Here is a 12,053-nt window from a genome sequence, read left to right on the forward strand (position 1 = left end):
TCTTTATCTCCTTATACCAGGTACTTAACAGTAGGTGATAAGTAAATTCATGTTAAATGAGTAAAAGAATGAATGATTTCTGTGCACATTTAGTGAGTGTATATCTTCCCGGGATGTTTTGTGTCTTCTAGGGAAGATGTAACATAATTGAATCAGATCATTTTTTAAATTATATATTTTTGGTCTATTTAGATATTTTATGTATGCCTCAACTGGAAAACTCTCTTTTTTTATTCATATAAAAGAAAGGGAAACATTTTCAGGGAGGAAAATTACTTAAATGTGAAGTGTTATTTTGATTTGAAATAAAAATCGGTTGTCGGGTAAAATCTCAGGTTCGGCTTGATCTCAGGAAGAGACCAAATATATCTACACCTACTGTATTCACATTTTTCTATGACTTCAGGTTCTTTGAAGTTGTTTATTGAGACCAATAAAAAAAAAGGAGAAACTCGCACTACCCCTGAACAGAAAACATGTTTAGGCTTGAACTGCCTTAGGACCTGCCTCCCTAAGCTGCAGTCAGCCCCATCTGCCCTTGCCAGGGGGCACTGGTTTGTCCTCATGTGAGGACCTATCTTCTCTCCTTCCTCCTTGAAAGGCCATTTTCTTCTTCTCCCCCAGCCCAAAGAAAATTTCCCTCTGATTCATTCAGTGGCAAAAGGAAAGTGCCAGTTCCAGAAGGTAACAGGCCCTAGGATTGTTACCTGACACTGACATTCGAAACCAACTTTCTGTTGCCTTTGAGTGATACTGACTGGCTGGGCAGAAGGCAGAACTGAAGATGCTTAGTTACTATAAATTCCCTTTTTGTGTACCTAAAATCTCAACTTTTGGTTTAAGAATCCCCTTAATGCACATTTTCAGTTAATCAATCTCTTTTTCCGAATAATAATTTAGCCTTTTCTAAACATTGCCTGGTCATTGTAAAAAAATAGGCAGTAGTTATATAAAACTAATAAAATTTAAATCATCCCTAATCTCAACAATATTGTCTCATTATGGAAAATACAGATCATATAGTTATATAAAAATAATACTATTTAAATTATTGTAAGCTCAACATTTAGAATCACTATTAAAATCTCTCTGTACATATAAAATATACATATGCACACATTTAAAAAAAACAAATTGTACATGTTTTTTAACCTACTCTTTCACTTTATAATATAAAATGGACATTAACATTTCCCCAGTTCTTAATTATTATTGCACAATATTATTTTAATGGCTGGATTATATTCCATTGTGCGATTATGTAATAATTGATATACTCAAAGTCCCCATTCGGTGCATATTTGGGCTGTTTCCAATTTCTTTGCTCATGACCATAATTCTGACAAATACCCATATAGCCATAGATTTTCAAAGCATTATGATTTCTCCCCCTTGGGATAAACTCCTAGAAGTAGATTTGCTAGATCAAGTGGTGGAAATACAAATTAAGTCTTTTCATATGCATCGCCAAATTGCCTTTTCTGGATTTATTTTAATACTCATAGATTGCTTTTCAGTTACAAGCAACGTGCGTCGTGAGCTTATCCTGTCTTTTGTTTGCTTCCTATGATCTCTGGGGGCCCTGAGGGACATGGGACGGTACGAGCTATGGTTGTGCTGCCTGCTGACTTTGCAGGCAGAGCCGAATCCACGTCCGACACACACTGATGTCTGCCTTGCTAGGGTTCATCTTTATGGAGAGGCCCCTAAAACCACCCCTTAAGCCCTCAGAGAGGCCCCTTGGGAAGTAGCCAGCCAAAGTTTCCAATCTCAAGTAAGGTGCCATGCCAACAATAGCTAAAAGGGCCCACTGCTGGCATTTCATTTTGTGTTGTATTTTTTTTATGCCAATGGCAGGTTTCTTAATCTGTTTCTGGGAATTGGCTTTTTCACTGAGCATATTTCACAAGTGGTAATGTTCTCACAATCCTTGCTACATAGACACTGTTAAAAAGAAATCAGCGTGGAGGGGGTGGAGTGTGTAATGGTTACCGTAAGTTTCACAGGGAATATGAGCACATTATGGTCATGGCCATCTTCCTGTTACTGTCCTGAGCACAGGGCATTGCTCACAGAAGGGAGTCAGTAAACATCTGTAGAAAATGGAATGAAAAGAGAATGAATATTGTTTGTTATTGTTGATGTGTAAAAGAGTTTATGTGAGGTTGTAGTACATTAGACTCTAGGCATGGCTGGGGCATAGCCACAGATAGGAGTGGAGTTAGAAAGGTGAGTCAGAAAGAGTAAAACTAACCATTATTACAAATATCACAGTTATGCCAACTAGCTGTGAATAAGGGGAATGGGAGGGCCCGATTAGGACCAGAAAGTCGGAATGAGAATGATAACAGTGATAACCCTAAGTAATCCTGGGACTTTTGGTGTTTTTTTAGGGGATCATATTGGCAACAAGTCTTGTGCAGTAGGAAATAAGGCTATGGCCATTAGCAGGTCAAAAATCTCTTTGGAACCCTGCCTGATCACTCACTCACTCACACACACTCACACCCACACCCCTTTGATGCTCTGCAGATGTTAAATATTTGGCATTTTTAGAGAAGACTCTATATTCATTATCTATTGCCACATAACAAGTTACCCCCAAAATTTAGTGGCTTAAAGCAGTACACATTTATTATTTCACAGTTTCTGTGGGTTAGGAATCCACATGTGGCTTAACTGTGTCAGGGTCTCTAACAAGGCTTCTTGGTTCACTCATGAGGTTGTTGGACCCATGTTCAACTGATGGCCTCAATTCCTCAGTGTCTTTGGTCAGAGGCCTCCCTCAGTCTTGCCATGTGGCCTCTCCACGGGCCATCTCTGGAAATCCCATCTGACTTCATTAGAGAAAGCATATGAGAAGGCAAGAGAGAGAGAGTATCAGTAAGATGGAAGGAAGCCACAGTGACTTGGAAGTGTGGTTTTTGGTGTATATAATTTTAAGAACAACTTGCTACAGTTACCCAGCCACCCTCAAAGGCAGTAGGTTATGCATGGGCAAGAATATTGGGAGGTGGACATCCTCTGGGTCCCTTAGAAGTTTGCCTGCAAAGGAACCCATGAACAGGAGTGGGTCTCTCTCTAGATCTACCCATCTGTCCATCTACCTTCCCCTTTCTCTCTCTGTCTCTCTCTTCTTTCTCTCCCTCCCTCCCTATGCACCTCTCTCAAGATCTCTCTAGTTAAATAGCTCTTGGGCAATATCGGTGGCCCAGATTAGCTTTATAGAGCTTTATGTCCTCAAAACTGATTATTCATTCCACTAACTAGTTCCTCATCTTCTACTCTCCATAGGAAGCACCTTGTTTTGTATCAGCTTCTAGACTTGCCTCAGCAAAGAGGAGGTGCTGCCCAGTTGGGTCCCCCTGTGTAAGCTTTTTTCCTGGTAGCTTTCCACTGGACTGCAACTGGGCTGACCTCCACAGGCTGTGTGGGAACCTTGAGGGGAAGCCCATCCTGTCAACGCAGCCAGCTGGAACAGGGCTTCTCAAACTGTGCTGCTGGAGCCCCAGCATCTCTATCGCCTGGGAACCTGTTGAAGATGCATATTCTCAGGCCTCCTGACACCAAAGCAAAGCAAAATCTCCAGTGGTGGGACCCAGCAATCTGTGTTTTAAGAAGCCTTCCAGGTGATTCAGTTTGCCAGCCATTGACCCAGAAGAGTCCTTGCCCTTATTTCACAGTGAACAGTTTTTTCCCCCAGTCCCAGAGATTGCTTGGATACAAATTTCAAGTTGGGTTTAGCTCCAAAGGCCCCTAAAACTTCTGACTTGGCAATCCCTTTTCTTCCGCTGTCTTTCAGCTGCCTGTTGCTCCTCCATCTTTTTCCTTTCTGCCTCTTATGTACCCTGCTGTACCCTTGTACAGCCACTCTTGCTCTGGTCTTTAAGTCACTGCTAAATAAAATGCAAGAAGCTAGCCATCTCACTACAGACATAGACGGGCACATCATGAGGCTATGGTCAGAATGATATGAGTCCCAGTAATGATCAAGGTAGAGATAAGTGTTGGCAGAATCCAGGGGAAAGATTATTTTGTTCCAGCTGGGAAGATTGGAGAAGGTGTTACAGAAGAGATAGCACTTGATCTGAGCTTTTGGAGGATCGGAAGCATTTTAATAGACTGAGAAGGCTGGGAATTAGTGTTTTGACATATACTTGAAGTGATGTACAAAGTTGTACATGTTTAGAGGTAAAACTCTGCAGGTCTAGCCACTGGACTTCCAGCTTTTCCTGACTTGTAGCATGACCTGCGTTACCTGCATTTATTCTGATCTGCCTCGCCCCCTTTCAGAAAGCCTATTGCCCAGGTTCTTCTCTCCTTCCTTGTCTCATAAATACTCTGAATTTTCTCCTTCATGGGATTAGCATCTTGTATACAAGTTGGAGCAGGCACATACATAGCTAATGGAGGCAGTTGGAGAGTTAACAGCGTGGGCAAGCCTTAATAGTTAACGTCATGTGAAAGCAATGTCACTTTGGTCTTAGTCCAGCCAGTCATCATAGCAGGTTTATAATCTTATGCATCTGGGTGATGAGTTGAGTCATCTGGTTGGAAAGGAGAACAGTAGATCATTAAGAGAAGTTTTTATTTTCAAAAAAAAAAAAAAAAAGGAGCCCAGTGAAGTGAGCCTTACTGATTTTGTTTTAGATTTAGAATGTCATGTTGTATTACAGTGATTCTCAAGAGGGAAGATTTGCTCCCAAGGGGACATTGAGCACTCTCTGAAGTCATTTCTGGATGTCACAGCGGGTGAAGTGGCTGCCTACCTTCAATACATAGAACAGCCGTCCCCAACACCAAATAATTATCCAATCCAAAATGTCAATAGCACTGAGGTTGAGAAACCCTGGATGAAAAGTACATTCAACAGCTATCAGATTGGCTAAAGAAAAATACAGTGACATGCCAAGTGCTGACAAAGAGGAGGAGAAACCCAATAGAATAACTCATGCACGGCTGGTGGGACTGTAACATGGCACAGCCACTCGGGAAAGCAGTCGGTAGTTTCTTATAAAACTAAATCTGCAATCACCATATGACCCAGCAATTGCACTCTTGGGTATTTAATCTCAAAAGAAATGGAAATTTACGTTCCTGTAAAAATCTGTGCTCAAATATTCAAGGCAGCTGCATTCCTAATAACCCCAAACTGATAACAACGCAGATGTCCTTCAATGGGCGAATGGTAAAACAAACCATGCTACATGCATGCCATGGAATATTACTCAGCAGTATGAGAAAAAAAAAAGACAACTGATATGCACCACAACTTGGATGAATGGCTGAAATCTCCTGAGAATTATGCTGAGTGAAAGAAGCAAATTCCAAAAGGTTACATACTACATGATTTCCATTTATATAACATTCTGGACATGAGAAAACTATAGGAATGGAGAAAGATTGGTGGTTGCCAGGGGTAAAGGACAGGGCAGCAAGGGAGCTGAAGTTTCCAAAATGGCTCTTTCATTCCAAGTTTTATGTATTCAACATTCCTAATGAATATGTTTCTAGTTAGAACTCCATAGACATTACCCATAAAAATGTTGAGCCTAACGTGTCTGTTCTTGTGTTAATTTGTCCCTGCTAAGAATATATCTTTATTTCTCCCGCTCGGGGTGAACAGTGATTTGCCAAACCAGTTTCCTGCTGCAACTGCGCTAGTAGCTTTGCTTCGAAATCCAAGCCACTATCGTACCTGCAGCACTAATGAGAGTTCAGAGTGCTAGATCAAAGCTCTAACACTGGCTTCATGAGATGAGGGATATCGCTATTTCTGAAACTATGGAAGGATAGGGCAAGGTAGGTCTTTCCACCTCTCTTCTGTTTGATTTATTTGACAAATAGAAGATAATCATAGTCTACATGGCAGGACAAGGTAGAACCAGAATGTCAGCATGATTTCAGAGAAGCATCTAGAAAATCACACAGAACAATGATATTGTATGCCTGTAAAAGGTGAAAGAGAATTTCTCTTTAATTGGCAATATGGTGATTTGAGAAATTATCTGCCAAATTTTTGAGGATAAAATTGGACTAATTAAGCCTCCTTAATCCACTTGCTTGACTAAAAGGGATGTTTGTTTTCAACAGTGATTCTGATAACTGGAAGGGGGCTGCTTATTGCCAACGAAAATGTGGAAAAATCATTTGATGGTAGGGATCATTGTCTTGATCCTGTTTGTATGGAAATAGCTCTATTTCACTACTTAGGAAGGAGTTTGCTCGTAGTCCCTGATAAATATGCATGCTCAAGTTAAAGACAGACTTTTTTATTCATGACTAATAACTTTATCATGAATTTCTGTTTAATTTTAGTACAAACCTATTAAGGTGATTATATGGCTCTTTGCTCTTTGTGTAAATTGTTTCCTGCTTATCCTTGAATTTCTTATGTGTGGTGGATTATTCTTTTAAAATCCACTTTAATATTCAATTTGCTAATATTTGCAGTGTATTCATAAATGAGATTGGTCAATGGTTTTCTTATCTGATTAGCATGTCAGAGTCAGCTGAGTCTCTTAGAAATAAATCTGGGCTTTCATCTTTTCCTTAGCTTTGGAATCATTTAAATAGAATGTGTATTATCTTTTCCTTAAAGATATGATGACATTATTCCATAGAACTGTCTGCTCAAAATGGCTTTTGGGGGGAACGGGGAATTTTGACAATTAAGAAAAATTTCTTTTATGGCCTGCTCCATCTTTTTAACTCTATTTGGGTCAGGTTTTTATAATTTTTATTTTCTTTGAAAAATATTCCAATCATGAATCTTTTTCAAAGCTACTGGCATATAACTGTGTCCTTCTCCTGTACACTTCTGAATGCCCTGGGCAAAGCATAATTTGAAAATACTACCAGCTATTGTATCAAAAGAAATCTGGATTTAGGGAGACTGGTATCTTGTCCTACGTGTGGGAAAAATGAGGTTTCAGTCTCTTAACTATCTGCTACTTTCAGTATCATGTGCTTTAAACACAGAATTCACAGTTGCCTGGATGATGTGTATCAAAGGGAACCAAAAGCCTCTTTGCCCCAAATTCTTTACTACTTCTTGGCCACAATGACAGGGAATTCCAGCAACTAACCACTTCTTTAGATTAAGGCTTTGGAAGTCCCAGGTAAAATTAAAATGTGCGCATGGAAGGAGTGTCACATTCTCCATTTTACCTTAGCACAGTTTTCTCCAGCCGTAAGAGGTCCCTGTACACGCGGGTGGGCTGTATACCCAAGAGTTTCATCTATACGAATGGGCCTAAGTGCTTGCCCTTGAAAAATGTATTAGTATTTTTGTTTTATTCCAGACTTTGTATTCTGATTTTATCCATGCCAGGCAACCTATCCCCAATTTCTGCCTCAAATGTGCTTGCCTGTTTGATTTCAGATGTTTAACCCTGGGCTGTACTCTTTGGTTAACTAAGGCGGAATCCCTCAGCAGGAAAATTCAGAATTCCCATACTAGGTGCAGACTTGGGGGTGTATGGATGTCCACTGACCACAGATGAGCTGGTGGAAAGTTAATTAACAATTAAGTAATTAGCAGCCAAAGAACAGGGCCATCAGCATGCATGGAACCAGTAGCTTGGCAACAGTGACTCACTGCCCTTGAAATTTGTGTGGACTAAGATGCATCTTCAAGGCTTTGTTACATCCATCTACCCAAACTGATAGGATGGTTGGGACTACCTCACAGTAAACCTAATGAAACTAAGGAGTTAGTTTTCCTTAATTCTAAGAATGGAGCCTGGGGACACCACTACACGGAGTATTTAGCTAAGAGCTAGAAGCCAGAATTTCAGCTCTACGTTCAGCTCTCTCCATGCATCGTCTCCATCTGCTTAAGACTGAGCATAATAAATATTGATCCCTTTACCTTACAGGGATTTTTTTCACGGTGTAATGAGCTGCTTGTGTAAAGCTCCTTAGAGAAAGCTACTGCTAGATACAGTACTTCAAAATGCATAGAAAAAGAAATCAATTGCGGCCTTATCAAATAAGATTAGTACACAGTCACACACGCCACCTCTTAGTATCCTGAGGAAAAGCACACTTTTTTTGGTTTTGTTTAAATCAAGGAAGCGTTAAAGACTTGATTCCCTTTTCCCCATTAGTCCAAGAGGATAGCTGCAGGGAAATCAGAGTGGAAAGGCCCGGACAGAGTAAAGCTGGGGACTGATTACATCTCTGCTGTTCATGCTAATACTCCCCTGGGAGGGTTCCACTGGGGGAACCGCTGGGGGGGCTGCATTTCTTCCTTCCACACCCCTGTATGGCTCTGCTGGGCACTGGGCTACTGCCCACCTTCTGCTCCTAGAGGGAAAAAAAGGCTGCCTGTTAGCTTCCTTTCTACCAAGTTCAGTTGACTAAATTAGTCACATGGGCTGTATTTCAATGTTCCCTTTCAAATGTTTCAGAAGTCTCCAGGTATGTTTCTATTTTACAAAATGTAAAGCTCACATGCCAAATATATTAGCTTTGGTGTATATTTCAGAACAAAAAAGGAGACTTGAGTTCAGAAAGAGCTGGCAAGTCAATATAGCTCTTTCAAGCTTCTGCCTCACAAATTAAACCCTTGCTTTGTAACATGCCCTAGACCAACGTTTTCCTAACTTTCAGGTTCACACAGTCCTATGACGATCATGTCACAATGCAGAGTATGATTCAGTAGGTCTGGGTGGGGCCTGAGGCTCTGCAATTCTAAACCACTCCCAAAGTGGTGGGCAAACTGCTAGCCCACCGGCCACTGTATGAGGAGTGGAGCTATGCTGTCACCCAGAGGGGCTCACTATTCTTTAAAAGTCTTAGAATATCAAAAAGAAAAAAAAAACTGAAGAAAAAGGAAAAAGGGAAAGTAACTAAGCAATGAAGGAAATGATGGGAAGATCTGGGTTTACAGACAAAAAGTGAGGAGCAAATAATTTACCACCCATGGGCAAAACACTCCACGATACAGGGGTGGTGATGTGATGGGCCTGCACGTCTAATCATTTAAGCTATGCACAGTAGAAAAGCAGAACCCGCGCGGACGAGCAGCAAGCGCTCTGGACATGTATTCCATTTCAGCTCCCTGATGGATAGAGATTTTCACTCTCTCACGATTCCTCAGGTAATGAGAAAAAACTCCTGAAGTGTGACATAAATGGCCTTCAAGAAGCATTAGTGTTTGAAGACAAAAAAAAATCCTTTACTTCAAGGGTACTGGGGGGCGGGGAGGAAACCTTTCAAATTAGCAGGAATGAGAATAGCAATTGGTAAGGCAGACTTTTGCTTCTTAAGTGGGTCTGCTGATGAACTATTCAAGTCTGTTTATGATCATCCACATGTTCTAAGGTATGAGGGTGGATCACAGCATGAGGCTGCCTTGAATCTTGCAAGGAAATGTCAGAAGCAATCTTCCCTGCTCTGCTTCCTTGAGGCGAGGAAAGGACCGTTGCATGGATATGGAAGGAGAAATTGGCACTTCTTCATCTTTGAGTGAAAGTGTTGTACACTTGGGTTAATGGAACGAGCACTGGGCAGAGAGTCAGAACAGCTGAGTTTCAGTGCAAATGCCACTAGCATCTAGCTGTTGGACCCTGGGAAACAGCTCACTGATAAGTTTCCTTTCTGAGAGGATTAATCTAGATTAGCACTTCCCAAAGTACGACGGGATGTTACTTGGAGTGAATGGAAAAATGCTATCCAGGGTCAAATGAGGTAGGCAGATACTGGGTTAAAACACGTAAACAGGCTTCATTAGAGGCAAGCGTCTTGAATTCTTTACACAGAGCCTCTGGATATGGAGAGCAGTATTTCCCAAACTTATGTGATTGTGGAACGTTTTTTACAAGGACTACTTTAAGAGATTAATGCTCCATGGAACTTACTCTGGGAAACGTAGATGCTTTTTAAGGCTACTCCCACTTCCAGCATATCATTCTATTACCAAAGTTTATTTAAATCAGGGATATTCAGAAATCTACCGACATAAAAATCGTAAATCAAAAAACAATGAGGTTAGAACTATTTTTAATTTGTTGCTGTTTCAACTTGATAAAATGTTTTTAAAAATAATCTCTTGATGTAATTTCAAAGTCAATGCACTTTTATTGTAGGATCAGATTTGAAAAATAGAGAAGAGCACAAAAATGTACAATTTTTAAGAGTCACAACCATTAATATTTTCGTGGAGATCCTTCTAGAAATCAAAGTATTTCCAGAATTAACTTTACTGTTTTCATCCTGAAGTCAAGATTTTTGTCTCCCACGTAGCAGGTTTCATGTCCTTATTTGCATATGGCCATGCCACTTTTGCATTTGGCCCACTGTTTTTTTTTTATACAAGGACCTTTAAATACAAAATTTTTCAGATACAAGGTTGAATATTGAAGCTTAAAAAGATCCTCAAAATGAAAGATAGTATAAACTGCAAAGTAGAAAATAAGCTTCATCATTACAGTCAGACACGCTATTATGATATTCTAAGGCTGAAGTCTTGTCATATCTGAATATTCTCTGACAGTGGTATCCAATTTATTGCGTATTTATACCCTACCTTGTTACAAACATAATTTATGATGGCTAAGTGCCTTTAAATTGACTCCAAGAATGAAAACTCATTGGCTTTAAGATATTGAGAAGCCATAGCCCCTTAACTTTTCTGAGGGTAGGAGATGATGACCTTCATTTTATACATTCATCAGAATACCAGGATTAATCATAATATCTGAATAAGATTTTCACATTGGCTGCTTTTATTGAAAAAGCTAGAATAAATTCCAGGAGATTTTGTTTATAACCCTTCCCAGAAATGTGAGGGATACACAAAATGACCTCTGGGGTTGCCTTCCAACTTCTTATGAATCCTTCCATAAGATAAGTTATTCAAGGGAGAAATAATGGGAATTTTTCCCCCAAAATATATTTTTTCCCCTTACAATTGTGTGGTCATTATTTTCCTAGAAGCCTGTCTTACCGAGTCATATTTCTGATATTTGAGGAAGAAATCACAGGTTTTTGACTTGAGAGGAGTTTTATTGACTTTTTATGATTAAGGGATAAAGAGAAGATTGTGCAGTGCCAGCCTTCCCTTGCCAGATGTAAACATCAAAATATATTTCCCTTTAGCACTCTTCAAAAAGTAACAGTGAATCTACAAATGAGAGGCGGTAACAGTTCACATGGGCTGCCATCAGCTGAGCCCCCAGATGGCTTAAGGTTGAATGAGCAGGCTCTCATCATAAGAACTTTTTATTTTTAATAATTGATGCTGAGTGTGTTTTGCTGCCACTGTTCCCCACTTAATTACTTTTCTTTTTGTTCAAGCACATTAATGAAAAGGGACCTAATAAATCATGTGCAAAAACAGTAAAGCACTTAATTAACATGTGTTGCCCTGATTGATGGTGATAGAAAAGCACAGTAGTGCTGAGTGGGCTCACAAGGGCGCCTTCAACTGATGTGGGAGCTTGAATAAACATAAAGCTGAGAAAGCATGATATACGAGCTCTGTTCTCATTTAAGAACGAGCTGTGACAAGTACAGGTCACCATGTGATTGTGGTTCCCTTTCTTCTCTTTGACTCAGAGGTTCTGTGCTCCTGGCTGGGGGATGCAAACAGTTTGTGGGAAACATAAACCAACAAATGCTGGGGTAGGCTATTTCCAATATGACCAGTCAGGAATTACTGAATACTTACTATGTCTCAGGTGCTCTGCTGCGTATTTTAACAGACTGTCTTATTTAACTCTCCAATAACGCACTTAGCTAGGGATAATTGCTATTTTCATTTTATAAGGAAAAACCTGATACATATAGATGGCAAGCAATGGTCCAAGTTGCACAGCTAATAAGTGAGATAGTTCAGTCAATTTTATCCATAGCCTCATTTGATTGGCAGGAAGATGTTTTGCCATGTGTTTCCAGCTCATCTGAAATTCTCTGAATCACCACCTACTGCAGATGCCCCCAGAATAGGATCACCTGAGAACCAACAATGATTGAGGTAACTGGTTTTATACATACACAATGAAATAGTAGATTACATCACATGATTAAAACACAGCAACATCTTA

The 12,053-nt window shown here is 40.0% G+C and overlaps 1 protein-coding gene across 1 annotated transcript in view; it reads right to left on the minus strand.

Moving 5' to 3' along the window:
• Positions 1–12,053, minus strand: part of FANCB (FA complementation group B) — a 359,567-nt gene that overhangs the window by 7,297 nt on the left and 340,217 nt on the right. The window lies entirely within an intron of this gene.

The sequence above is a fragment of the Manis pentadactyla genome, chromosome X (genome assembly GCF_030020395.1).
Source record: "Manis pentadactyla isolate mManPen7 chromosome X, mManPen7.hap1, whole genome shotgun sequence".
NCBI classification, from domain to species: Eukaryota; Metazoa; Chordata; class Mammalia; order Pholidota; family Manidae; genus Manis; species Manis pentadactyla.